The following is a 26,891-nucleotide window of genomic DNA, read 5'->3' on the forward strand; positions in this document are numbered from 1 at the left end:
GCCACCACGTTTCTTGCTGGGCTTTCCAGATCCAGGAGCAGCTCAAGCGTTTCCTAGCAATAAGCTCTTTCCCTCACTTGGTTTGAATGAATCTGTTTCTTGGAACCAAGGAACCTTTCGCATATATTCTGCAATAGACCTTAATGTCAGGAAATGGAGTTTGCTCTTCTCTTTGAGAGAAATGGCTGTGCGTTTCAGACTGAGCAGTCACTAACTATCTGCAGAGGTACATGAGCGAAAAGACCTGGAACCTCCTAGAACATCACCCATAGGAAAAAACACACACCAAGAAAACAAGACTATGACTCACTGGGTACAGAGGCATTGGGCAGTGGATGTTTACCAGGTTTTGTTCTGACTCAGCATGTGAGCCTCCTTCCCAGTTCTTGGACACCCTGCCATACGCTGTGACTCTTGGTGGTGGGCAGGGCATAGCCAGTTACGACAGAAAGATCAACTTTCTTCCTACTCTGGCATTGAAGGTGTGGGCACATGGCTTCAGCTCAGACAACTGAGAGCTCACAGAAGTCTTCTGAATCTCAAGTGACAGATCCATTAAAAGATAGCCTTGCATTAGATGTGCAGGGACCGCCATATACAGCATGAGCGTTAGCTGAATTGAGTGCCACAGGGGAGGTTACAGAGGGGGCCGTGTTCAGTGGGTGTACAGCGGGTGGGTGGGTTGAAGATCACCAGCGTGTACAACTGCACAGTTTCCCAGCAGGATTATTTCTGCTGCTGCCTTCTTCCCTTGGCTTTCTAGCTTTCTGTTGATTCTATAAGCTGCCAGCCTTCCTTTCCATAAATTCCTCCCATTATGCCTGAATGGTTGGTTTCTGTTGCTTACAACCAAGATCTCTGGCTGATAACCGTTACAAGGAAGATAAAGTCTGGATTGGTAATTACAGAAGCTATTGAAGAGAGATGAGATTTTAGCTGGGGTTCATTCTTTTAAATTTTAGGTCCACGAAATGAAAATGACGGACTAGCTGATGAGTGAGGCTTAGTTCGAGATGCAGAAAAGATGAAGCCAAGAAATCTTCTGGAAAGTTTACCCCAATCCTACTGTAGTGGATGCTGTGATATGCTACCAACATTCCCCTCAGAACCAAGACATTCGTTTTCCCAGCTACCAAGAATGTTGAGTGCTGATGGACTGACCACAGCTACCTCTTCTTTGGGATTCACCTCAGCCTAAGGGAGCTTCCACACCCATGGTGAGGCCTCTGCCCCAGGGACAGGTCCCATCCAATGACTGGTCCTTGTCTTATTTGGGAACAACTCTAAAGGACTCTCCCAGCTTCAGAGCTCTCTGTGGGACCCGCTGAGGCCTCTGATGGCACTGCATCATAGTTCGGCCGCTCCCCTGCCCAATGTGGCTTCCTTCCCTCTCCACAGGTCTTGCTCCTCATACAAATCTCCACTTCAGTGAGTTTTCTAGGAAACCCAAAATAAGACACCTACCTATCCCATTGCAGAAAACAGCCACCCTCTTATGAGAGAGACAGGGCCATGACTCTTGTCCAGCCTGATGACACCAGTGACATAATAACATTATGACACCCAGCCTCTCCTTCAGGCATGCACCCTGGCCGGCTTGCTCACCACACCCTGAGCCTAAATCTAACACCATAGCTTCTCAGTGTTCGTCCATAGTCGAAGTAGAATGTTCTGGAAAACAAAAGGCTAAGTCATCAAAGAACTGAACTAATTGTGTTTCAGACCTTTGGAATGCAGTCCCAAGACCCATCCCATACTGGTCTGTGCTGGGAAGTCATAGGCATTTACACTGTAACCTTTTTATTTGTTGGTACCTAACGTTGTTTGTTATTGTTGTTACCAGCGGTATGCTGTTAAAGTGACTCTCAAAAAAAAAAAAGGGCTTCCCTGGTGGCGCAGTGGTTGAGAGTCCGCCTGCCGATGCAGGGGACACGGGTTCATGCCCCGGTCCGGGAAGATCCCACATGCCACGGAGCGGCTGGGCCCGTGAGCCATGGCCGCTGAGCCTGCGCGTCCGGAGCCTGTGCTCCGCAATGGGAGAGGCCACAACAGTGAGAAGCCCGCGTACTGCAAAAAAAAAAAGCCCTGATTCATATAATTTGCCAGTTTCTATGGTGTAAATATTCACAGCATGACTTGTTTCAAACCACAACACGATGTCACAGAAACTACCACTGTGATGTCATGGAACACAGAGTTAGGAAGAGATGCTAACAGTTGGCTGGGGTTAGCTGGCTCCAACGCTCCACTGTTATTTCCCTTGAGCAGATGTTGTGTCAGTTCAAAGAGTCTCCTCGGGATGCCTTCATTGGCAGAACATAAAACCCTGACGGCATTGTCTTTAGAAATAAGGAAAATGTAATATCTCAAACAAAAATAAATCTGGAAGCGTCTCACTTCCAAGATTGGTTAATGTCCCCCCTCATTTTCATCTTTGGAACCTGGATTCTTTCATCTTTCTACGCTGCCATCTCTGGGTGCTGGCTTAGCTCCTATAATGACCATACCAGGCTGTCTGTGTTCTAGATGCTCAACACAGCCATGACACTATCCGATAAGCAGAAGAAACAGAGCAGTTTCCTATTATGTATCTTTTTATCAAAAAGGAAATTAGTCCAGTGGTGATCATTTTGTAACGTGTAGAAATATCAAATCATTATGCTGTGCACCAGGCACTAACATAGTGTTGCAGGTCAAATACTTCCAGAAAACCCCAAACAAATAAACAAACAAACTCATAGAAGAAGAGATCACATCTGTGGTTACCAGAGGCATGGGGTGGTGGGAGGGGGAACTGGAGGAATGTGGTCAGAAGGTACAAACTCCTGTTATAAGACGAGTAAGTGCTAGGGATGTAAGGTACAACACGATGAATATAATTAGCACGTCTGTGTGTTACGTATGAAAGTTGTAAACAGAGGAATCCTAAGAGTCCTCATCACAAGGAAATCATGTATTTTTTTCTTTTGTTTTGTATCTATATGAGTTGATGGATATTCACTAAACATCGTGGTCATCCCCTCATGACAGACGGAAGTCAGACCATTACGGTACGTTACGGTACGGTACCATTACGGTACACCTTAAACGTATACAGTGCTGTACGTCAATTAAATCTCAATAAAAGTGGAAGAGGGAAAAAAGAAAATTAGTCCAGATTCTAGTAGAGGTTTTAATACCTCTGCATATTTCACTCTGCTCAGAGAAACACGGACTGGCTCATGTACAGAGAAGATGGAATTTTCTTCCCTTACACGAGAAGGAAAACATTTTCCTCTCGCCCAGTTATCCTCACCAATGTCCCCTGACGTTTTGGCGGTGCCCTAAACGTGCTTGATTCTCACCCAGGGAGACTGGTGGGAGGGGAGTAAGGTCTGGCACTTGTTTTGTTTTTATCACTGACCAGCCATGGGACTTCTCTCTCACTTATAAAATGAAAAGATTAGATCAGCTAAGGTACAGAATTTTTTTGTTTTCTTTTTGCGGTACGCGGGACTCTCACTGCTGGGGCCTCTCCCATTGCGCAGCACAGGCTCCGGACGCGCAGGCTCAGCGGCCATGGCTCACGGGCCCAGCCGCTCCGCGGCATGTGGGATCTTCCCGGACTGGGGCATGAAACCATGTCCCCTGCATCGGCAGGCGGACTCCCAACCACTGCGCAACCAGGGAAGCCCAAGGTACAGAATTTTATGATTTTATATTTCTATGATCAAACCCCTCCTAGGATCTTATGAAGGCAAACCCAGATAGTGGAAGATGCAATAAAGGATGCACTGCACCAAGCCCACTGTCAGAAATGTACCAAATCTTACTTTCCTTTCTCTTCCTTTCCCGCACGAACACTCTCCCAGTTCTGGGAAGCTTCTGGGGGAAAAAAAAAAAGCAGGAGACTATATCAAAACATAAAATAAAACTTTTCAAAAAAAAAAAAAACACTTTTCTGAAAGTGTTTTTCGCCATAATTAAGGAGAAAACTCTGCTTTAGGAAGCAATGTGAAAGTTGGTGCAAGAAGCCCCAGGTGGCCATTGCCATCCTCCTCTCCCTGCCGTTGTTTATCTGCTGGTCATAATCGTTAATGAAGAAGCTCCAGAGCGGTCACTTGCTTACTTTGCTGCTAATGATAGAAATAAATGGCTCCAATTTGATGTGGCAGGATTGCAGAAGGCCACCAGGCAAGCCTCCCATTCTTGGCACTTCCAGGCTCCCGCAAAACTCTGTGAGCAATCTGTCTTGTCAGCAAGCCCTATCTTGTCCCATCATTCAGGGTGGCCTGCCTGCTCATCCATCCCCAACCCCCAGGTGGGCCTCCCCCCCGGCTGACAACTAAGTGTTAGAAGTCACTTCTGAAGACAAGGGCTTCTGAGGTTGAGGCAGCATGACAGCATGGAGAGAATCGGGCACTGACACCCGATGGCCTTGGACTTAGGAAACAACAGCCAGGCATTTATAGAAATTATCTTCAATACTCTCAACCTCCCTAAGAAGTTACGTGGTACCCATTTGTAGGGGTGGCAGCTCCGTGAAGTTCGGTGTTTGTCCAAGGTCACCCCGCTGACCCAGGATTTGATTCAGAGCTGCCTCCCAGTAAAGCCTCCATTTAATACTGGAATGGAATCTGGAGGGAAGAGAGGCTACAGAGATTAGAAAGTCATGAGATGAGAATCAACTGGTGCAGGGAACTATAGTCAATATCTTGTAATAACCGATAATGGAAAAGAATCTGGAAAAGCATGTGTGTGTGTGTGTGTGTGTGTGTGTGTGTGTGTGTGTGTGTGTATACAGATGACTGAGTCGCTTTGCTGTACACCTGTAACTAACACAACATTGTAAAGCAATTATACTTCGATTTTAAAAATAGAGTCAATTGGTGGACCACAGGAGCACATGGGCTAACTCAGGGAGAGGACTCACAGAGAAGAGCAGGGGCCCAACGTGTAAAGGTGGGGATTTATCAGTCATGGCGAGAAGGATCCAGAAAACACAGAAGAAGCAGAAGAGAGTTGAAAAGGGCAAGGAGAGGAGAGTTATGGTCATCCTTGTTTTGATTTTTCAAATGGGACTTTTTAAAAAATGACTTACTGATTTGTCCCCCATCCATCAAGCAGTTTCAGCTCAGTGCTTATTTCATCAACTCACAACCTGAGATGCCCCCCAGGGCCCAGGCAGGTGAGCAGTTCCAAATGATGTGGCTGGCAAGGGGCGCCAGGGAGAGGGGAAGACTACAGAAAACCCGTATCAGTCAAAAAGGGGCAGCCGGCACTCAGGTTCAGCTGACTGTGGCCAACATTTTTGCCAGAATGAGCTGGAATTCCTAGTTTTTCATGCTCTGCCAACAAGACAGTTCCACAGCTTGGAAACAGCCTATAGGCTGTTTGCCATCTCTGCCCTAATGGGTGTAAGCCTTTCTACCTTCAAGAAATAGAAGTATCAGCCCCAAGATTTCCCAGGTTCTGAGGAGTCCTAGAGCCCAAGGCTAAATGCTTGTTTTTCACGTACAGTTTTTAAATTAGGAGGAAAAAGGCGCATGTCATTTCTGCGACATGATCTGATTAGGCAAAGCAGAATTTCGTGGTGGAAGTAATTTGTGTTAAGTCATGACCGTACCAGAGGAAAATGGCACTAATGAGGAGTGCTTGTTAGCACCAAGGTCAAAGGTAACATTCCAGCCACAGGTTGATGCCAAAGGCATCGAAGGACTTTGTGAACAAGGACTTTGATAGAGAGGATAAAACATGGGTAACCGTCAACGAGAAGGACTGGCCAGGCAGCAAGAGCCTTTCATTTTCCCTTGTAAACTTTCTCCCTTCCTGGGTACGTGTTGGGATTTAATAACAACTTACCGCTTTTTGTACTCTCCAAAATGTTTTTTTAAAGAAGAAGAAGAGAAAAGAACAACTCATTTCGAGACAGTCACCACTTAATAAACCCTGGGAGGGCTATCAGAGGAAACTTGTATTTGGTGTCTGGTATCAGTCAGTGGGTGCAAGTAAAGCAAACTTCAGGCAAATCTTCTGGATTCCTCTGTGGGTGTATGTACATGTGTTCCTGCACTTAAAGCACGTTTATCAGAGCCACACTTACAACGCTCCTTTGGGGAAGGTAGCTCCACTGCACGGCATTAGCTACATCATTGCTTTGCAAAGACTAATAGCTCCATTTCCTGTACTGCAATGGATAATCTATGCCAGGTTCTTCCTGGTTCACTCCTTCTACCTATCTGCCTCCATAGTTAGGATCGCTGGGCCATCTGAGCCCCACCTGTACTCTCAGTCTTCTAATTCCATACTCTAGGGCTTGACATCAAGTCACCCTTGTTGTTACTCTAACCCTCAACCCTTATCTTTGCCTTGAAATCTTGAGTCCTGCCCCGTAACCTTCCTGGCACTCTGTCTCTCTGGATCTGGAACCCTGTCTCACTTTCGGAAGCAGCCCCCTCACCCTACCCACCAATCACCAAACTGGAATCCATTCTATGAACAAGACTGATGACAGACTTCTCTGACCTCCCTTGGCATCCTGAAGCAGTCGCCTACTGCCTGGTGGGATGCCCGCTTGTCTTGTGGCACAGCCTCTACATAGCTCCAAGTCCTTATTACATGAAATGCATCATTGTTGCTGCCTGTCTGCAGGACCGTTTTGCATCCCAGCCTTACACTAGCCCTTGCAGCTGAGTCTCTCTTCCTGGTTCCCACCAACCTTAATGATTAGCTCATGTGCTGTGTCTGCCCCTTCCTGGCTGTTATGGCCCAATGCAGTTAACCAGACCATAAGTGGTTCTGATTCAAGATAGTACCGTGGGGAACTGATACCATGAAGAACATTTCATAGGCTAAGTTAGATCTGCTTGCCTCCTTCAATGTATCAGTTGCATGTTTAACATTGGAATGTTTGATATAGAGTAAAAAACTTCCTGTTAAACAAAGGAAATAATAATTATTATAATGATACTTTAGAGAAGCTTATATTGATTTTTGACTAATACATTTTGCAAGACTTACAAAGGAAAGAAGAGGTGCAATAGAAGCTGACAATGATAATGATGGCATCTCTCCCGAAGATACTCTTGATTTTTTCAAAACCATTTTCATTTAATTCATTCTACAAATTCCAAATGCCTACTAAAATCCAGATGCTCTATCAGGCACCAGACTAGGCATGGAGTAAACAAAGAACAATGGGACATTAAGACACAGTCTTTCTCATTAAGAAGTTTACAGTCAGCCAGCATTCATTATGGTGATTTTCTAACATTTTTTCAGCAACAAAATCAAATAATAATCTTACTTGGCATCTGTATCAGTCAGGATAGTCCTGGTTATGCTGCGGTAACAAATGAGCCTGACATTCCAGTGACTTATAACAACAAAGGTTTATTTCTCATTCATGCTCATGCCCATCATGGATCAGCTAAGGCTCTGCTTCACATCCTCTTCATTTCAGGACCCAGGGTAATGTATCAGCCTCTATCTGGAACTCTGCTTGTCTTATAGCAAAGGAAAAAGAGATGAGAATATAAAACCCATACCCTGGCTCTTAAAGCTTCTACCCAGAAATAACATGTCTTTGCTACTCTTATTTCATGGGTCAAAAGAAATCTCATGACCAAGTCCAGCATCCTCAAAGCCCAGAAATATAATCTTCTCCAGCAAAGAGCAGCAACTATTTTTGAAGAATAATGGCACACCTCAGTATAGAAAGTAAATAAACGGATGGAAGTAGCATCCCTCTTCCTGAGGAATCTTTATAGAATCTTCAGCCTCTATGAAATTCAGTTGAAAAACCATCTAACCATCATCTCATCTGAAATTCATAAAAGCCTAGGAAGTAAGACGAGAAACTGTAATTGTCCCATCTGAAAGGTAAGGAACCTCTCTGAGGCCCAGGAACTTTACATAACCTCCCAGAAGACAGACCAGGATAGAGTACCGGTGCCTCCTGCTTTACTAACCTCCCTGTGAGACCTTGCTGGAGCCCCAGGCCCCGTATACATGAAGCCCTTTGTCATAATATCCACGGAATTCCTAAAAGCCAAGAAAGCTGTCTCTTTCTTAACCACTCACTTTGGCCGCAGCTGCATTTTGTCCCAGGTGGCCTGCTGCCCACAAGGCCATGCCGTGCAAAATCACCGCAGAAATCCTGGCTCGGTGTGACCTTTGGAGTGTGCTTACAACACATTCTGAAAAGCAGCAGACACATCGTGCCAGCTCCACCAGCAAGCGCTTCAGAAAACGAGGCCTAAGAAAGACCTAAAGGGAGAACAATTCAGCCTAAAGCGATGGTACCAGGCAAGGCAGTAAGAGCTAAGTAGAGAGGTGACAAGACACAGTCCCTGCCTCTAGAGATTTCAGAGGAACAGGGAAGATGGACTTGGAGAGGATGCTGAATGCGTCACTGTTTAGGAGTGATTCCATAGGATGTGGCCTCTAGGAGTGAGGAGAACAAGAGAGGAGGGAGGCCCCCTTGGATTCTGAAGCCAGAAGGCCAGCATTTATCAGGTGAGTGAGGCCCTTGTTGACCAGTACCACCAATACGTATGAACTGTTACCCACCTGGAAGAAAGAGCTTGGACTTGGAAACTAAGGCTCAGGCTTGACTTCCAGTCCTGTCACTCATTTTTCCATACAACCTCAGGCAAACCTCTAAGCCCATCAGAGCCTTGGTTCCTTGCCTCTAAATAGGAGATAAGTACAACCTGCCCTAGCTGCTTCACAGGGTGGTAGTTTAGGCCAAACACATTGTGAATAAGAAACTGCTCGGTTACATGTAAACTTGGCCTCTCTTCACTGTCGTAACTGAGCGCTGCCTCAGCACACGCTGGGATGATCAAGTCATCCGGTTTGACTGGGGCTTTCTCAGCTGTAGCAGTGACAGTCCCCCATCCCAGGAACCTCCACAGTCCCAGACAAAACGGGACAATTGGTTTTTCCATCACATATTCTGACCAGGAGGGTGGGGAGGTCCCTGCTAGCCATAACACTGTTTCTAACATTTCTAACTGGTGTACAATTCAGTGAGTTTCAGTACATTCACAAGGTTGTGTGATTATCAACTATCAACTATTATCAACTATCCAGCTCAGAACAATTCTGTCACCCTAAAGAGAACTCATTAGGAGTCAGTCCCTATTCTCCCCTCCCCTCAGCTCCTGTCACCCACAAATCCACTTTCTATCTCTGCGGATTTGCCAGTTCTGGACGTTTCATATAAATGGCGTCAAAAAATATGTGGTCATTTGGGTCTGGTTTCCTGCACTTAGCGTAATGGTTTCAGGTTCATCCTGGTGTAGCATGCATCAGTACTTCATTCATTTTTGTGGATGAATAATATTCCACCGTGTGGATATACCACATTTGGTTTATCAATTCATCTATTGATGGACCTTTAGGTTTCTTCTACTTTTTAACTACTATGAACAGTGCTGCTATAAACATTTAACATATAAATTTTCATGTGACCATATGTTTCCATTTCTCTTAGGTGCTCATTAGGAGTAAAACCGCTAAAAAAAAAAAACCCAAAAAACAAGAACAACTGCTGAGTCATACGGTATCTCTATGTTTAACTTTTTGAGGAACCACCAAACTTTTCCAAAGAAGCTACATGTTACATCCCACTAATAGTGGATGACGGTTCCAATTTCTCCATTTGTTATCATAAGTCTTTTTTATCACAGTCATCCTAGGGAGGGGAAAATGGTAACTCACTGTGGTTTTGATATGCATTTCCCTGATGGTGTGCATTTTTCATGTCCTTATTTGGTCATAACACTTGAATTCCAAAAAAAAAGGGATCATTTCGCCGTCCTGAATCTCCTTTTTGAGAACATAGGAGCTCTGGCAAGTTACCAACTCCTGGACACAAGAGAAGAGCCTCTGTCTGGTCCTGCCCAGGACAAAGGTCCAGATGCCTGTCCACAGCTACAGAATAAAGTCCAAATTCTTTCATGGCATCCAAAGCCCTTCACTATCGATCTCTGATTTACTTTTACATCCTCAACCCCTTTTTTCCCTACGTGAACACTCCACTCCAACAGAGCAATTGTTGCCCAAATAGACAATCTATTTACTGTCCCCGGGAACACATCACTCATGTTTCCTCCTTTGAATCAGTAGCCAGTGGGAATCTCAGTTCACAAACTCACAAGTGTGAGAAATGTTACAACTTTCTCCTTTTCTATCAACCAACGAGTTCTGGCCTTAACTACCTTCCTGCAAGACTGGTAAGAGGGACTTCCCTGGTAGTGCAGTGGTTAAGAATATGCCTGCCAATGCAGGGGACACAGGTTCGAGCCCTGGTCTGGGAAGATCCCACATGCTGCAGAGCAACTAAGCCTGTGCGCCACAACTACTGAGCCTGCGCTCTAGAGCCCACGAGCCACAACTACTGAGTCCACGTGCCGCAACTACTGAAGCCCACGTGCTCTACAGCCCATGCTCCGCAACAAGAGAAGTCACTGCAATGAGAAGCCCGCGCACCACAGTGAAGAGTAGCCCCCACTTGCCGCAACTAGTGAAACCCCGTGCGCAGCAATGAAGAACTAACGCAGCCAAAAAATAATTTTTTTTTTAATTAAAAGAAAAACGACTGGTGAGAAATTCTGCCTCTGTCATTCTGAGGACTCTACCCAATGCTAGAAAGATGTCAAGGTTTCAGGGACTTACACACTGTCAAAACGTGGAAGGGGAGGGTGGGAGATGGGATATGATGATGAAGATTACCATGGAGATGGAGACTGTCCTGGTTCCCATGGCCCCTCCAGTTCTGGTGGTTCTTCTAGGCCCGCCAGAAGCACTGCAGCCTTCACTCATGCTGCAAGCCCTATGCCTAGAACCTGCCCTTCCTCTAAGAACACCCCCCCAACACATACACACACAGGGTCCTGCTGTAGAATGACTCTCATGGAACCTACAGACTCTCTCCTTCTCCTTGGAGAACTTCTGTCCACTCATATTCCTCCCCCATTTTTGAGAAACCCCATGGGGGTGTCTCACATATGGGTCTGCACTGTCCTTGGAGCCACTCCTGGCATCTCCATTTCCTCCTCACCCGCCGCTGGCCTCCTAGGGCTCCATGCTTCCCAGCTGCCTCTCTGGGATAAACTGGCCTGACACACTACATAAGCAACTGCTGGGTGCCTTCTGCTCACGTTGCCTGCTGGTGCTGGAGGTCCCTGGCCACTTCTTCATGTCCCAGTCACCTCTAGTCAGTGACCTCCACCCAAGACACAAGTCCACAGCTCATGGCACCTGTGCTTACCACAGCTTGCAGAGACTCCAGTGCTACGACTTTCTGTTCCCTTTTATTTGACTTCCGCTTTCTAGGATTCAGCAGGAATCTAAGAGAGGGAAGTCAGAGAACAATCTCAGAGGCATGTACCATGCTCTACTCTAAATTCTTCCTCCCGGATATCATATCATCCCGCGGTTCCTCTCCTAGGTATATACCAAGAGAAATAAAAACATACGTCCACACAAAAATTTGTACCTTAAGGTTTATAGCAGCTTATTCATAAAGCCAAAAAAGTAGAAAGAACCCAAGTGATGAGCCAATCAACGGATGAATGGATAAACTGTGGTATATTCAAACACTGGATTATTATTCAGCTGTGAAAAGCAGTGAAATGGGGATATATACTACAACGTGGATGAACCTTGAAAACATTATGATAAAGGAAAGCTACTAGACACAAAAGGTCACATAGTGCCTGATTGCATTTATATGAAATGTCCAGAATAGGTAAATTCACAGAGATTGTGTTTGCTAGTGCTGTGGGAACAGGACAGATTGTAGGGTGGTGGCTAAAGGGTACACGCTTTCTTTTGGGGGTGACGAAGACTTCCTAAATTTCATTGTGGTGATGGTTATGCAACGCTGTGAATAAAACAAAACCCACTGAATTGTAACTTTAAAGTATTCTTTTAAAAAATTTATTTATTTTTGGCTGCGCTGGGTCTTTGCTGCTGCGCGTGGGCTTTCTCTAGTTGCAGCAAGTGGTGGCTTCTCTTGTTGCGGAGCACGGGCTCTAGGCGTGTGGGCTTCAGTAGTTGTGGCACGTGGGCTCGGTAGTCGTAGCTCGCGGGCTCTGGTGCGCAGTCTCAGTACTTGTGGCACGCAGGCTTAGTTGCTCCGTGGCATGTGGGATCTTCCCAGACCAGGGCTCAGACCCATGTCCCCTGCATCGGCAGGCGGATTCTTAACGACTGTGCCACCAGGAAAGCCCCACGTTGAATTGTAACTTTAAATGAGTGAACTGTAAATTATGTCTCAATAAAGCTGTTATCCAAAAAAAAAAATAAAAATCTACCTTTCCTTCCTCCTTAACCCATTATCCTTAGTCCTGTCTCTCCCTTCGGAAAGGTTCTTTCCCATAAGGCCCTTCCATCTTTTGTGTAAATGAAATCCCACTGGACTTTCCAAACATACCCACACATTTCTAAATTTGCAACAGGTATACCACTTAGGCTGACCTCTATGATGCCAGCCCCAAGCGTTCGTTGATAGGGATGCTCCTCGCTACCAAATAGTGTTTGAACTCTTTCCAGAGTCTGAGAAGAAATTAGCATCTAAGAGTCTTGAATTCTGCATCCTCTTTATCTCTGAAGTTGCTGATAAGTAAGAGTATTTTCTGAGGACCCCCTTCCCCAAGCACCCCCAGCCTCAACCCATTTCTTCATCTGTGTCTCACTCTGGACTGAAGTGTGACCACAGATGTGTCCTGTGTACATCTTGCCACACACCCCTGTGTGAGGACAGCAAGAGTTGGTTCTACACTGTAGCCACCTAGGTTCAACTCTTTATTACGATACTTCCTATCTTTGTGAATACTTCATATCACAACACTGGATGTGACTCAGTGGCTAATGGGGAAAGTTTAATATTATTATTACATGGGAGATACGGCTGTGCCACCCAGTAGGGAGTCCACTGTCCAATCACAGTGGAAAAGTTGGAAGATGAAGGAAGAGCGTAAAAGGTGGCCCTGTGATGACCGTCGTGAAGAAAGCTGGTCTTACAAAACAAGGCGAAGGAGGTGGCAAGTGGAGTTAACACAAAGGCCAAGTACTCAGGCCAGAGCGCTTGCGAGGTGCTGTGTGGCAAGCCAATCCCATGAATGACAGGAGCATTCAGCCAGCATTCCAACAAGGAAATTTAGAAGGAAGCAAGATGGGGTGAATCAAAGCCTTTTGTGGAGTCAGTTGATGTGGTGGTCATGAAAGTCTGTACAATGAGCAGCTACTCAGGCCACGCAGAGCAACAAGGCTACTCCGCCTCCAGCCTTCTCAGCACCACTCTCCCCCTTCGGTGGCATTAAGTCAAAACTGCAGCAAACAGAGGCAGCCAAATGGGCTAGAGCTGCCTACAGACCTGGGCTGAAGCAGCTCCCCCATCTTCTCCCAGGAAGGACTATCCTCCGTTCTCTGAAACGTTCAGGGTGAGAGGGGGAGCGAGGAAGAAGCCTAGAGTGTTGAATAATGAAATCCCTAAACAGAAAGGGGAATTCATCTTTATCAGGAAGATTCCAAGCCAGGGGTTTAGAGAGCTATGAATAATCATGAAATAATGAGATACACGATGGGCACAGAGGAACCTGAAAACCAAGGGAGAGAACAGCGACCCATGGGAATTGGAAGCTTAAAACCACTTGTGTGGTTTGGAGCACATCTTCCGGGAGGTCAGGATCAGGCCAGGGGTCGGAACCAGACAGGGGAGCCAAAGGCAGGACTACTGGAAGGAAAATGGGCAGGGCTGTTAAGTGTTGCTCCAGAGCCGTGCGTGGGTCTCCCCTGGTGGATTTAGGGAGCCAAACGCCGCTCTGGAGATGCTGGAACATCTGTTGCTCTCACTTCTCCACCACTGCTGCCGGAGGCTACACCAATGGCTGTGAGAAGCAAATCAGGCCCACTTCCCATGTAGGTTTGTAGTCCGACCCTTAGCGCATTAATAACACATCACAGCAGCCTCCCATGACAGCAGAGGTCCCGACCCCAAAGCTCTGGGTCCCAGGTTCTCAGAGCCAGGTTAAAGAGGTGACCTCACTTGCCCTCCACTTAACTTGATGTGACCTGGCCCCTGTGGCATCTCTCCAGGTCAGAATCGAATCTCAGCAGGGCACATTCATCACTTAACGCCCTTTCTGTGCCTTACTGATGAGGGAATTGTAAGAATAGGACAGAGGGCATCCGTGGGCTTCTGAGAGGGAACACATCCGAGTTTTAGAGCTTATGGGGCTGCAGACACATATTTACAAAAGTATTGGCAGTCTGATACTGGACCAGCCAAGATAAATTGAATAAGCTAGACTCAGGAAGAAAGAACTAGGTAGTTGGATAAATGGCAGAGAAACAGGGCAGAAGAGATTTGCAAAATTAAAGAGAGAGGACGGAGCCAGACAAGGGGAAGCACTGCTGTGAAAAGCTAGTGTGAGGAAAACCTGGGGTCAGGCCCCTGCCTTTCCCTGTAGCTTTTTAGATGCTTCCGGCTTGCATGGCAACCAAGGGCAGCTCAGCCAGCCACCCCCTGTGATGAACAAAGTAACTGGAGGCACGGCTTACTGCAGACCATGACTTATAACAAGCGACCGGAAGCCCTGAGCCCAGATCTGTTGGGATGTGAGAGCTCAGATGTCTGTGGGCAAGGCCACACCAGCCCACACAGGCAGAGGAGGCTCTCAAGTCCGATAGGCCGCCCAGGAGGTGAAGCTTCTGTGGTCTTCCCACTTTCCTTCTTCTCACACACGATGACCTTTACTGAAAATGCTTCCCACGGCCTAATGTTTAACTTCCAATTTCTTCACGAGTCCACTTTCTATTACCCATCACAAAGTAGCTGAAGAGCCATGACAAAGACTCACCTTTTTTTTTTTTCCATATAGTTCCTTTATTCCCCTTTGGGGTCAATCACACCCTTAACCCCCATCTCCAGGCAACCACTGATTTTGTTTCCTATCCCAGCAGTTTTGCCTCTTCTAGAATATAATATAAATAGAATCCTACAGTATTTAGTCTTCTGTCTGTGATGTCATTCACTTAGCATCATGCTTCCATATTGTCTCATGACAAAACTCTTCTTGAACAAACTTACTTAGGCTCCGCCGAGCCCTCTTCTCCGCGAGGCCTCCACCCTGGCTCTGTGTCCTGCCTTGGAGAGTCTAGTTTTAGCAAGAATCTTGCTAAGTCATCTCCCAACACTTGATGTCTGATCAACTTCTTCATCTCCACTCTTTTTTTTTTTTTTTTTTTTTTGCGGTACGCGGGCCTCTCACCGTTGTGGCCTCTCCGGTTGTGGAGCACAGGCTCCGGACGCGCAGGCTCAGCGGCCATGGCTCACGGACCCAGCTGCCCCGTGGCATGTGGGATCTTCCCAGACCGGGGCACGAACCGGTGTCCCCTGCATCGGCAGGCGGACTCTCAACCACTGGGCCACCAGGGAAGCCCTTCATCTCCACTCTTGATGCCTATGTTCTTGGCCTTGTTCAGCAAGAATCCTGTTAAGTCAATTTAGCATGGAAGTCCCCTACCCTTGATGTCCCCACTTAGTAATCTTCCATTCACTGATGCTCTCAGGATTCTGCTCGCTGGCTACAAACCCCTGGCTCTCTTTGCTGTGTTCAGAGTTGAGCCCCATCTTTCTCCCCTATTGCAACAGAGCTGACTCATAATGAATAAAATCTTTTTCACCATTTTAGTTAAGTGTCCAGTGAATCATTTTTCTTTCACAGCGGCTCTCACCATATTCTTTTCTAAAAGTGCTCCTTTTTCCAGAAGGTTGGTGAGCGGCCCTGTAGCTTCTCATCTCTGATTTGAATAGTCTAATGACCACCATGCTGCACACAGACCTTCTACCCCACCCTCCTGGCAAAGTTGGCCTCTTCTGCCTGAGTATCTGATGGTTTGGCTGATTAATGTGAACGGTACTAAATATCCTGAGTGTTTCATTTGGAAGTTAAGTGGAGAAGTCCATTGTGCATTATGTATCTGAAATTACTTTCTTTGGAATTGCCTTGGAATGCAATTACCAAGCCTTTCTTTAATTAATTTGGTACAAAAGCTTATTGCGAGGAGCTCCTGGGATAAGGCCGCTGCTCCGATAAGAGAGTCCAGCTGCTGCCATTCAAGTGTTTGAAAGCCTGGGTTTTACAGTCGGGAGGACTCCCTCCAGCCCTTCCACTACCTGGCAGCTCACAAACGGGCTCCACTGCAGACAGAAGTCAAGAGGACAGCCCGAGACAGCTCCCCGGGTGTGTTCATCCACTGTAGGTGAGACCATCATGCAGAGAAGTTGAATATGAATGGTGGTGGGCTTGGCAGCCTGCTAAAGGAGTCAGGAATTTCAGGAAGGTCAATGAACAAATCACATGAGAGAGATTCTAAGGGGAAAGTTTTGCTCTTAAGGGGAAAAACAATCCATGGGACCTGAAAATCCATTTTCTTTTCAAAAGTGAACTTTTTTCACCTCTTAGCGGGGAGGAGGTTAATCACTCCGAACCTTATCCCCATTTCCTGGACTCTGCCAGCCCTTCCCAGAGCCCAGAGACGCAGAGCCCAGCCACCGTGGTGGGGCGTCGCATGAGGGTTTACACCACAACTTTACCCTATAGTCCAATTCTCTCTAAAGATACTTTGCAATTTTCAAGATTTTCCTCAAAACATGATTTTTGCAGTAAGAAATTTTTCAAAATACCTCTAAGGTATATTTTGAAGGTAAAATATCCAAGGAGGATATTTTAGCATACACTTTGCTTTTGTAAGGAACAGAAAGTTTTCCCCCTACCCTCTTAAGTTCTGTTCCTGGGGGCCTGTGAATTAAACTGACACCAGACAAAGAAATTCAGACACCAGAACACCAGACACCAGAAAAGGCATATGAATTTATTAATTTTGAATTTTACATGCACAGGGGCATCACAGAAGGAAGTGAATACCCAAATGAGCAATGAGATTTGAGTTTATATACTGATGGGGTTCAGGCACGCTACCCCCAAATATGGCACCTTGGCATACTGAATATTTTAAGCTGAAGGACTTTGAGAAAAGGTATGTGTGGGAAGACTTTCTGACCTTCCCCTAAAGCAGGTCATAAAAGCTGTACATTGAGAGGTGTCCTCCCCATACAGAGACAATGAACATCCTCATCTCTAAGACCCAGGAGAGGAATCTGAACCAACAGGGTCTGCCATTTCCCCCAGTTTACTACACTTAGCTCATACCCTTTATGGTCCTATCACATTTTCTACAACTTTCTACTCTTCAACAAATCCAGAAATGCTCGAGTTTAACCACTCCCTCCAGTCCCATTTCCTTATGAAGTGTCCCACGTCATGTAAAACTTATATGAAATAACTTTGGAGGCTTTTCCCTTGTCAATCTGTTTTTGTTACAGGGGCTCCGGCTGAGAATTTAGGAGGGTAGAGGAAAAAGATATTTTCCTCCCCTACAAAGTCATCTAAAAAGGAAATGGGAGGGACAGAGGGGTACTTCTGGGAGAACAAATGACTTCTAAGAAGGGGTAAGGAGAAAGGGCACTTATGGAAACACAAATGGCTGTTTCTGTGGGGTTTTTTTGAAAGATAAATGGGCCCTTAGGAGAATAGGTGGGAGATTTCATAGTGTTGTGACAGTATTTGTCCCAGTGTGGTGGCCAGTTCTGAGAAGAGATTAGACTTGCTTCCTGGGGGGGAATTTATGACAATTGAGTTCTTTTGGGAAGTTCTGCTTTTAGGCAGATAAGGGATTTTAGGAACTCAAACGCCTTCAGCTCAAAATAATTCTTTTGAGAAATACTTTGGGGGTGGCATGTTCCAATCCTTTTCACCTTAAAAAGATTTTTCTTCCTCTTTTTACAGAATTAATATTGGCTCCATTTTGTATATTACTTCAATTTCTTTTAACATCATATTACTGAAGAGTCTTCAAATGAACTTTGACTCTTATTCTCAGAGTTGAATTTTCTGGAAAGGGAGGACTTTGGGAGGTTAGATCTGTGAGAAACTTTATAAACATCTAGCTCAGAGGTTTTCCAAGGTTCTGGCTGGGACCACTGTCTCCCAGTGAAGCTGATGTGGACCCCATTATGCAAAGCAGATGAACCCCTCTGGGCCCTCACCACCCTCCCTTCCCCCTTCCATCTCTACCAGAGATAAGCTGGCACCAGAAAATAGTTGGCAAACCATAGAACTAGCCCAGGGATTGGCCCGTAAGAGTAGATAGTAAATATTTTAGGCTTTGCAAGCCAAAAGGCAAAATTGAGGATATGGTGTAGGTACTCATATAACCATTTAAAATGCAACCATTCACAAATGTAAAAAGCATTTTTAACTCATGGGTCATACAAAAACAGATAGAACAGGGCTTCGCTGGTGGCGCAGTGGTTGAGAATCCGCCTGTCAATGCAGGGGACACGGGTTTGAGCCCTGGTCCGGGAAGATCCCACATGCCGCGGAGCAACTATGCCTGTGCGCCACAACTACTGAGCCTGCGCTCTAGAGCCCGTGAGCCACAACTACTGAAGCCCGTGTGCCACAACTACTGAAGTCCGTTCGCCTGGAGCCTGTGCTCTGCAACAAGAGAAGCCACTGCGATGAGAAGCCCGCGCACCGCAACAAAGAGTAGCCCCCGCTCGCCGCAACTAGAGAAAGCCCGCGTGCAGCAACGAAGATCCAGTACAGCCAAAAATAAAGAAATAAAATAAATAAATTTAAAAAAAAACCAATAGAACAAAAAGACAAACACCGTATTATTCCACTTAATACGAGCACCAAGGGTAGTTAAAATCACTGAGACGGAAAGTAGAATGGTGGGTGCCAGGGACTGGGGGAGGGAGGGGAGTGAGCATTATTGTTTAATGGGGAACAGATTTTCAGATTTACAAGATGAAAAGAGTTCTGGAGATGGATGGTGGTGACGGTTGTACAGCACTGTGAATGTACTTCATACCACTGAACTGTGCACTTAAAAATGGTTCATAAACACACTACTATATATAAAATAGATAACCAAGGACCTACTGTACAGCACAGGGAACTCTACTCAATTTTTGTAATAACCTATAAGGGAAAAGAATCTGAAAAAGAATATATATACACACACACACACATACACTGAATCACTGTGCTGCCCATCTGAAACTAACATGACATTGCAAATCAACCATACTTCAAATTTAAAAAATCTAAAAACAAACAAAAGACAACGAAAAAGAAAAAAAAAAGTTCAGATGGTAAGTTCTACGTTATGTGCATTTTACCACCACTTTCAAAAGAGGAGGGACTCAAGGGGAAGCCAGTAGTGACACAGCCACTGCAGCCACTCTGCAACCAGGAGGGGCCCCGCCTGGGCACAGTGAAAGGCCCAGATAGCAAAGTGGTAGGCGGACAGACCCTGGTCCTGGAAGACTCCAGCAAGCTGCCGGCTGAAGCAGCCTGGCCTTTCTACCTTCAGCCTTTCTATTGTTTAAACTTGTTGAGTAAGATTTTTCTTGTTATTTGTAAGTGAAAGGGTCCCGCCTGACACAGCACTCAGTACGTGTGACTTCGATGTGAGCTACTCTCCTGCCCTCTTCCCACAGGCTTTTTCATTCCTGACTGTTTACCTGAACTTTGGACACCTACCTCCCAAATCTGTGTGTGCTCTGATCTCATCTGAAGGCTCGGCCTTTGACCTGCTGCCTTTTACCTGGAGAGCAGAGTGGTAACTTTGTTTCCTCTCTCCCTTCTGGAAACCTTACTCCCACTTCCTTGCTAAAGAGCCCCTTCCACCCAGGGTCTCTCTGACACAGTTGTGAGCACAGGATTCACCCTTCCTCGACCTTGGACTGAAACTGTCAGAGAAGAGGCTCTCATCTCCTGGGGTTCCTAGGGGGTGCACGTCACATAAGCCAGGAGCTGCAGACGGCCCCTGGCCCATTCAGCTCTGCCAATCCAATGGTCACGTGCCAGACACAGCCAGCTCCTTTCACCCTGGACCGACTCACCACAATGCTTAACAGTGGCGGACGCACACAAATGGACTCCTCTACGAGACAGAAACAGACTCACTGACATAGAGAACAGACTTACGATTGGTAAGGGGGAGGGGGTTGGGGGAGGGGTGGAGTGAGAGGTTGGGATTAGCAGATGTAAGCTAATATGTATGGAACGGATAAACAACAAGGTCCTACTGTATAACACAGGGAATTATATTCAGTATCCTATGATAAACCACAATGGAAAAGATTATAAAAGAAGAATGTATACATATGTAGTATAACTGAATCACTTTGCTATACAGCAGAAATTCACACAGACATTGTAAATCAACTATACTTCAATTTTTTAAAAAATTGTTAAACACACACACACACACACACACACACACACACACACACACACACAATGGCGTCTGCAAGCTCCACCAGCCCAGAACCTTAACTGAGGGCTCCTAAGAGCCATCCTAGGAGCCCGCACCCCACTGGGGCTGTGGCCTCTCTCATCTCCATCCTGTACGAGGCTACTTGTTCCCACTGGCCCTTCTACTGAATTCCCTCCATCCCAGTGTGCCCCCACTAGTGCTCCCTGGGGATGGAAGTCTAGCACCAGACCTCAGGTGCTTGGCAGAGTTCTGATGCTTTTGTCTGGTTGCTGCCCATCATTTTTCCCCAGAGATGAACTTTAAATCTAGTATCTATTCTCCAGTAGGTTCTACAGAATGACAAGGAAGACAGACAAAAGCTGGGGCCGTCTCACTCTGCCCGGCCCATCCTGCTTCCCGTTCCCTGGTCCCAATCCTGGCTGCGGTACTTGAGATGGCCACACTCGCACAGCTCCCAGGCCTCCCACCCGATGATTTCCCATCTGTCTCAAGGATATGGCCTTTCAGCACAAATGAATGGAACAAGGATTAATTCTGATTTGAAGCTATGAGTTCAACATAAAAGTTCCCTAAGGAATTACCAGCCTCTAGCCAAGAATACCCGCCAGCTCAGGAAGAAATGTCACACTTGACTGCAATTCTCTCATCAATTCCATTAAAATCATCAGAGCCATTTGCCAACCCTGTTGATTCTATCCTCAGAGAAATAAGGAGAGGATAGAAAAAGAAGAAAGAAAGAAAGAAAAGAAAGAAAGAGAGAGAGAAAGAGAGAAAGAAAGAGAGAAAGAAAGAAAGAAAGAGAGAGAGAAAGAAAGAGAGAAAGAGAGAAAGAGAGAAAGAGAGAAAGAAAGAAAGAAAGAAAGAAAGAAAGAAAGAAAGAAAGAAAGAAAGAAAGAATAGAAAGAAAGAAAGAAGGAAAGAAATCCCAAACTTGAAATAAAATGAGACATATCTACTTCTCACAGTCTCCTCCCTGACATCAGTTCGGGTCCTCTGGGAAGAGATTTATTGAAGGAAAAGCTTATGAAGGATAAAGGAGAGAGGGGGCAGGTATAGTTGGAGATGCCTTCAGACCATGATGCAGGTCTGACACCTGTAAACAGCAAGAGGGAAGGTAGGACAGGGTGGAAGGATCATTGCACTTCGGTGCAGTTCTGAGAAAACCTCAGCCAGGCTGGTGCAGAGCCCTGGGGCAGACTGCCACCAGAAGGGTCCTGTACTGGGCAGGAGCGGCCCAGCTCTGGGGCCCCTGTCATGCTCAAGTGCCGTGGCTGGAAGTGAGGACTAAAATGCCCCCTGCCATATCAGTAAACAAAGGATGTTGCAGCCATCAAGCCACCACATTACAGCCACCCCAACGTTGAGCCTTGAGGAAACGCAGGATGGAAACAGGATGCCCGCCATCTAGCGGTCAACTGCTGCAGCCACCCCCGATGGTGCACCCTGGGGAGACTCAGGATGAGAAACACAGGATACTGGTCCCCAAGAGCTGAGGTGCACATCAAAGGGATGATTTCAGTGAGCCCAGATTTCGCATCTTCCCATACATAGAAAAGCGCTCAGTTCATTAACTTGAGATGTCTGGTTTTCTTTGATTAACAGTAATCTTTTGATGTTCCAACTACCCGATGTTTTGTTGCAAAAACTCCTATATCCTGGCTCCCCCCTTGCCTCTTTGGAGTGGTCACTCACTGTTCTCCAAGATGGTTGCCCTGGGTTTAAGTCCTCAGTTTTTCTTCCAAAGAAAACATAACTCTCAACTTTTAGGTTGTGCTTTTTTGTTTTTCAGTCGACAGGAGTAGCCTGGGGCAAACATGGCCTCAGCACGAATCTGAAAGTACAGCAGCTGATGACTATCTACCAGCTACCCTCCCCGCAGAAGGTTCTCTCGAACAGAGGTTGGAATGGCAGGCGCACCTCCATGGCCATCACAGCCCCCGCAGGTCCCCTGCATGCCCTGAATCCCAGCAGGACCTGTTGTGGCTCTTACCCTCATCTTTAATCAGTCATAACCTGGCCTGCTCCCTAGATATCTTAGTTCATTAACCATTTCAGTAAATACCCATCAGCAAGGAGATACAGGAGACCCACAAAGACAAACTCATTCAACCTTCATCAAGCACCTGCGTACCGTATGGGGATACAGTGATGAATGAGGTCGACGGTTCAAGAAACTCAAAGTATAGGCTAGGGGTTCTCAACATTGGCTGCACACAGAATGAGCTGGGGAGCTTTAAAACTGTGGCCTGCAGGCCAAATCCAGCCCACCACCTGTTTCTATATGGCCCACAAGCTAAGAAAGGCTTTCATATTTGTAAATGCTTTGAAAAAATGAAAAGAGAAAGAATATTTTTTAACATGTGAAAATTATATGAAAGTCAGTGTCCATAAATCAAGTTTTATCGGAACACAGCCACGCTCATTTGCTTACGTATCATCTATGGGGGCTTTCACACTATAATGGCAGAATTGCATACGTGCAACAGAAACCACACGGCACACAAGCCTGGACTATTTACTCTCTGGCCCGTTATGGAAGAAGTTTGCCGATCCCTGGGCTAAGGTATTAAGATGTCCATAGGATTTTGTTACTAGAAGTTTACTGGGACACTGATGACAGCAGTGTCAGAGGCACCTCAGAACAGGTACAGAAGCCAGACTACATTATGGGCCCCCAGGTTCGTGACACACCTGGGTGCCTGACAAACACTGAGTCCTGCTGGCCAAGATGAAAGACAGGACACGACAGATTCCATGTTGGCAATCCTCTCTGTTGCCTGCGTTTTAAGGAAAGTCTAGTCTTTTCACAAATTTAGGGTGAAAAATACTCTGGACTGCCTCTGGAAAAGCATGTTCATACTACTTACGTCGCCAAATAAATACATTCTTCCTTGTTCCTAGATATGGTTCCTCAAAGCAGCCTCCAGCACTAATGCCACTCCCTTTGCCAAGTCCTTCACACACATCTCCCTTTTCCATCTCTCTGTCTTTGCTCCCGAGGTTCTCTCCGATACATAGATTCTGAAAAGAATCTTTGACAATAGGTAATACTGACATAGCTTCAAAATCACAATTTATCTCCTAAACAGAATAAAAGGAAGAGCCCTGTTTGTTTTAAATCAGATGTGGATCCAGCCATCAAGAATATCGTCTAGTTGGGAAAATAGGAAATGTACGAAAATAATGCATGTTTGTAATAGGGAGGAATATTTTGTATTCTATTACAAGTTAATCACTAAAGGGATAGTGCTTAGAAGTTTAAATTATACATAATGGCCCATCTCTGGGAACCCTGCTTCCCAGGTAATAAGCATTAAGCTAAAATGTTTAATGCTTTGTTTAATGTCCTGAAATCTCATTTTAGCAAAAGAAAAAAAAAAGTCTTCTGAAATGCAAGAAAATTTGTAGAATGCTTTAATTTACCATTGTGTTTAAAAATCAAATCTGTACTTTCAGGAAATCTATTTATATAATTAAATACACAGATAAGAAACACTAATACCATAATGCAGTACCGATTTAACATACTTGCACACTATATTTTAAAGGCATTTCCATAGGGGAATCTGCAGTAAACCATGTCTACAGAAAGCACTGTCTTTATTACAGAAGGTTAGCGGGAAATTCTACTTATGTTACTCTCATTGTGTGTCATATTCCATGGGTTACTATTCTGGCCATAGATAATAGGAATTGCCGATTATTAAATGTGGAACTGAATTGAAAGTCATTTGATAATGTGTACCTAACTGTGTTCTATGTCAGACCAACCAAATGGGATAGATCTACAGTCAGACCACAGAACAGGCCCACAAACTGTGGAAGATTGCTTAATCTTTTTTTTTTTTGCGGTACGCGGGCCTCTTACTGCTGTGGCCTCTCCCGTTGCGGAGCACAGGATCCGGACGCGCAGGCTCAGCGGCCATGGCTCACGGGCCCAGCCGCTTCGCGGCATGTGGGATCTTCCCGGACCGGGGCACGAACCCGTGTCTCCTGCATCGGCAGACGGACTCTCAACCACTGCACCACCAGGGAAGCCCAGATTGCTTAATCTTGTTCTACTTCCATACCCTCGTTGCTAATTTGAAAAGGCTCATGAGAGTAAGAGGACCTAACTCATAGAATTGTTGTGAAGAGTAAATGAATTAATCCATGTGAAATGTCTACAACAGTCTTTGGTATAAACTAAGAGCTCAATAAATGTCATTTATTATTAAAAAAATAATAATACCTTTGTTACCTCACAGGAAACATCCAGACCAGGCCCACCTGTGAATGACTGCAGGCAGGAAGAAATTAACACATCCCCTCCGGAGGCTGATGGGAAGCAGGAAGCGTTTGACTTCACCTCCTCCCCTTTCAGTGTAAAAGGAGCCTGAATTCTAACTCAGGCAAGATGGTTCTTTGGGGCACGAGCCCATCATCTTCTTGGTGAGCTAGCTTTCTGAATAAAGCTGTTATCCCTGGCCCCAACAAGTCGTCTCTCGATTATTGACCTGTCGTGCAGCGGGCAGTACAAGCTTAGTAACGTGCTCATGTCACAGAGGCTTAAAATCCACCATATGGAAATCCAGTACCACCCAAGCTTGGAGTGAATGGTGCTCATGGAAGAAGGTTCCTGATTCTGCCCCTTTGCTTTTTTCTGAGTCCCAAAAAAGGACTTTCAGGTTGAGCCCGTTATCATCTCCAGTGCTAACAGCCGGCAGCTACCCCTTTCATACCACGATTGCCTGCCTTGCTTTCCCCAGTAAATGCTTTGGAATTCTCTCCACCGCAATCTGCATTTTCTCTCAGTGACCGTGTGTAGAGAACCCTCTTGGTAGAGAACTATTCTGTGTTCTCATTTCAATGATAATCTTTAAAATTTTTCCTTTGCCAGTTATAGTAAGCAACTTCCCTTTAACAGCAATATTCAGTAAGTGAAGGCTTTCCATAGAGTAAGAGGCTCTTTTTTTTTTTTTTTTTTTTTTTTTTGCGGTACCCGGGCCTCTCACTGCTGTGGCCTCTCCTGTTGCGGAGCACAGGCTCCGGACACACAGGCTCAGCGGCCATGGCTCACGGGCTTAGCTGCTCCGCGGCATGTGGGATCTTCCCAGACTGGGGCACGAACCCGTGTCCCCTGCATTGGCAGGCAGACTCTCAACCACTGCACCACCAGGGAAGCCCAGAGGCTCATTTTTAAGACAGTGTTTCTCAAACCAGGATGAAAGGATGATTTTTTAAATTTTAATTGTAGTAAAATATACACACCTAAAGGTTACCATCTTAACCATTATTAAGTGTATATACTTCAGTAGTGTTCAGTATATGCACACTGTTGTGCAACTAATTTCCAGAACTTTTTCATCTTGCAAAGCTGAAACTCTATACTCGTTAAACAACCCTCCATTGCTCCCTCCTCCCAGCCCCTGGCAACTACTACTCTAGGTATCTTATACAAGTGGTATCATACAGTATTTGTCCTTTTTTGACGTAAGACCCTCAAGGTTCATCCATGTTGTAGCATGTGTTACAGTTTCTTTCCTTTCTAAGGCTGAATAATATCTCATTGTATGTCTATACCCCATTTTTTATCCATTCATTTGTCGATGGACACTGGGGTCGCTTCCACCTTTTGACTATTGAGAATAATGCTGCTGTGAACATGAGTGTACCAATACCTTTTGGAGATCCTGCTTTCAATTCTTTGGGGTATATATCCAGAAGTGAAGTTGCAGCACCATGTGGTAAATCTAGGTTTAATTTTTTGCAAGGAATTGCCATACTGTTTTCCATAGCATCCGTACCATCTAAACTTCCACCAAGAGTGCACAATGGGTCCAGTCTCTCCACATTGTGTATGAATTCTTGAGGAGGCATTGGTCTTTCCTCTAATCAAATGTGAGATGTAAGAGAAAAATTCACATTTTTGACATATGGATATAGGAAGTTGGAAGCACCTAAAAAAAGGTACCAAGAAGACAAGAATGCTTGGACTCCTCGAGGATTTTAAAATCTTAATCGTTGGCAGTAAATAGAGTGACATATCGAGCAGTCTTGGGATGGAAAGATGAACCCTGAAAAGGCCAACCTGTCTCTTTTTTAAAAAGTCTAGCCGCTCATCGTGAGCTGGCAGTCGTTACGGAAGGAGATTAAGGGGTTGGAGGAGACTGGAGGAGATACAAATTGGCGGTGTCCATCAATAAATGCTTCTCTAACCAAGTCTGAGTCATCAGACACCATGACATCAACAAAATCTACAATTTGTGGGTCAGGACGTTTTCTGTAGCCAAGGGGGCCAAGCCTGTAGAAAGAAGAATGCGGTGGTTCTCCTACCAGAAATAGTAATACAAAGTAGAAAATGGGCAGTGATGCAGAAGGAAAGTAAATTCCTAAAGGAAACCTTTGCTGAGGGCTTCCTCTGTGCCAGACACCATCCTAGCACTTTTAATATTCTTAGTTATATTCCTCTCACAACTGCAGGAGGTGGACACATTATGCACATTTCATGATGAGAAAACTAAGATACAGATCGCTGAAGTAACTTGCTCAAGGGTGACAGAGGG

The 26,891-nt window shown here is 45.5% G+C and overlaps 1 protein-coding gene across 5 annotated transcripts in view; it reads right to left on the reverse strand.

Annotated features, from left to right (window-relative positions):
• Window positions 1-7,351: 7,351 nt before the first annotated feature.
• SLC35F5 (solute carrier family 35 member F5) overlaps window positions 7,352-26,891 on the reverse strand; it is a 129,754-nt gene continuing 110,214 nt past the window's right edge. For all 5 annotated transcript variants that reach the window (XM_073807776.1, XM_019931910.3, XM_073807774.1 and 2 more), the window contains one exon: window positions 7,352-7,484. The gene's annotated coding sequence lies outside the window, so the exon portion shown is untranslated. The remainder of the gene's footprint in view (window positions 7,485-26,891) is intronic.

This window comes from Tursiops truncatus, chromosome 7 (genome assembly GCF_011762595.2).
Source record: "Tursiops truncatus isolate mTurTru1 chromosome 7, mTurTru1.mat.Y, whole genome shotgun sequence".
NCBI lineage: Eukaryota > Metazoa > Chordata > Mammalia > Artiodactyla > Delphinidae > Tursiops > Tursiops truncatus.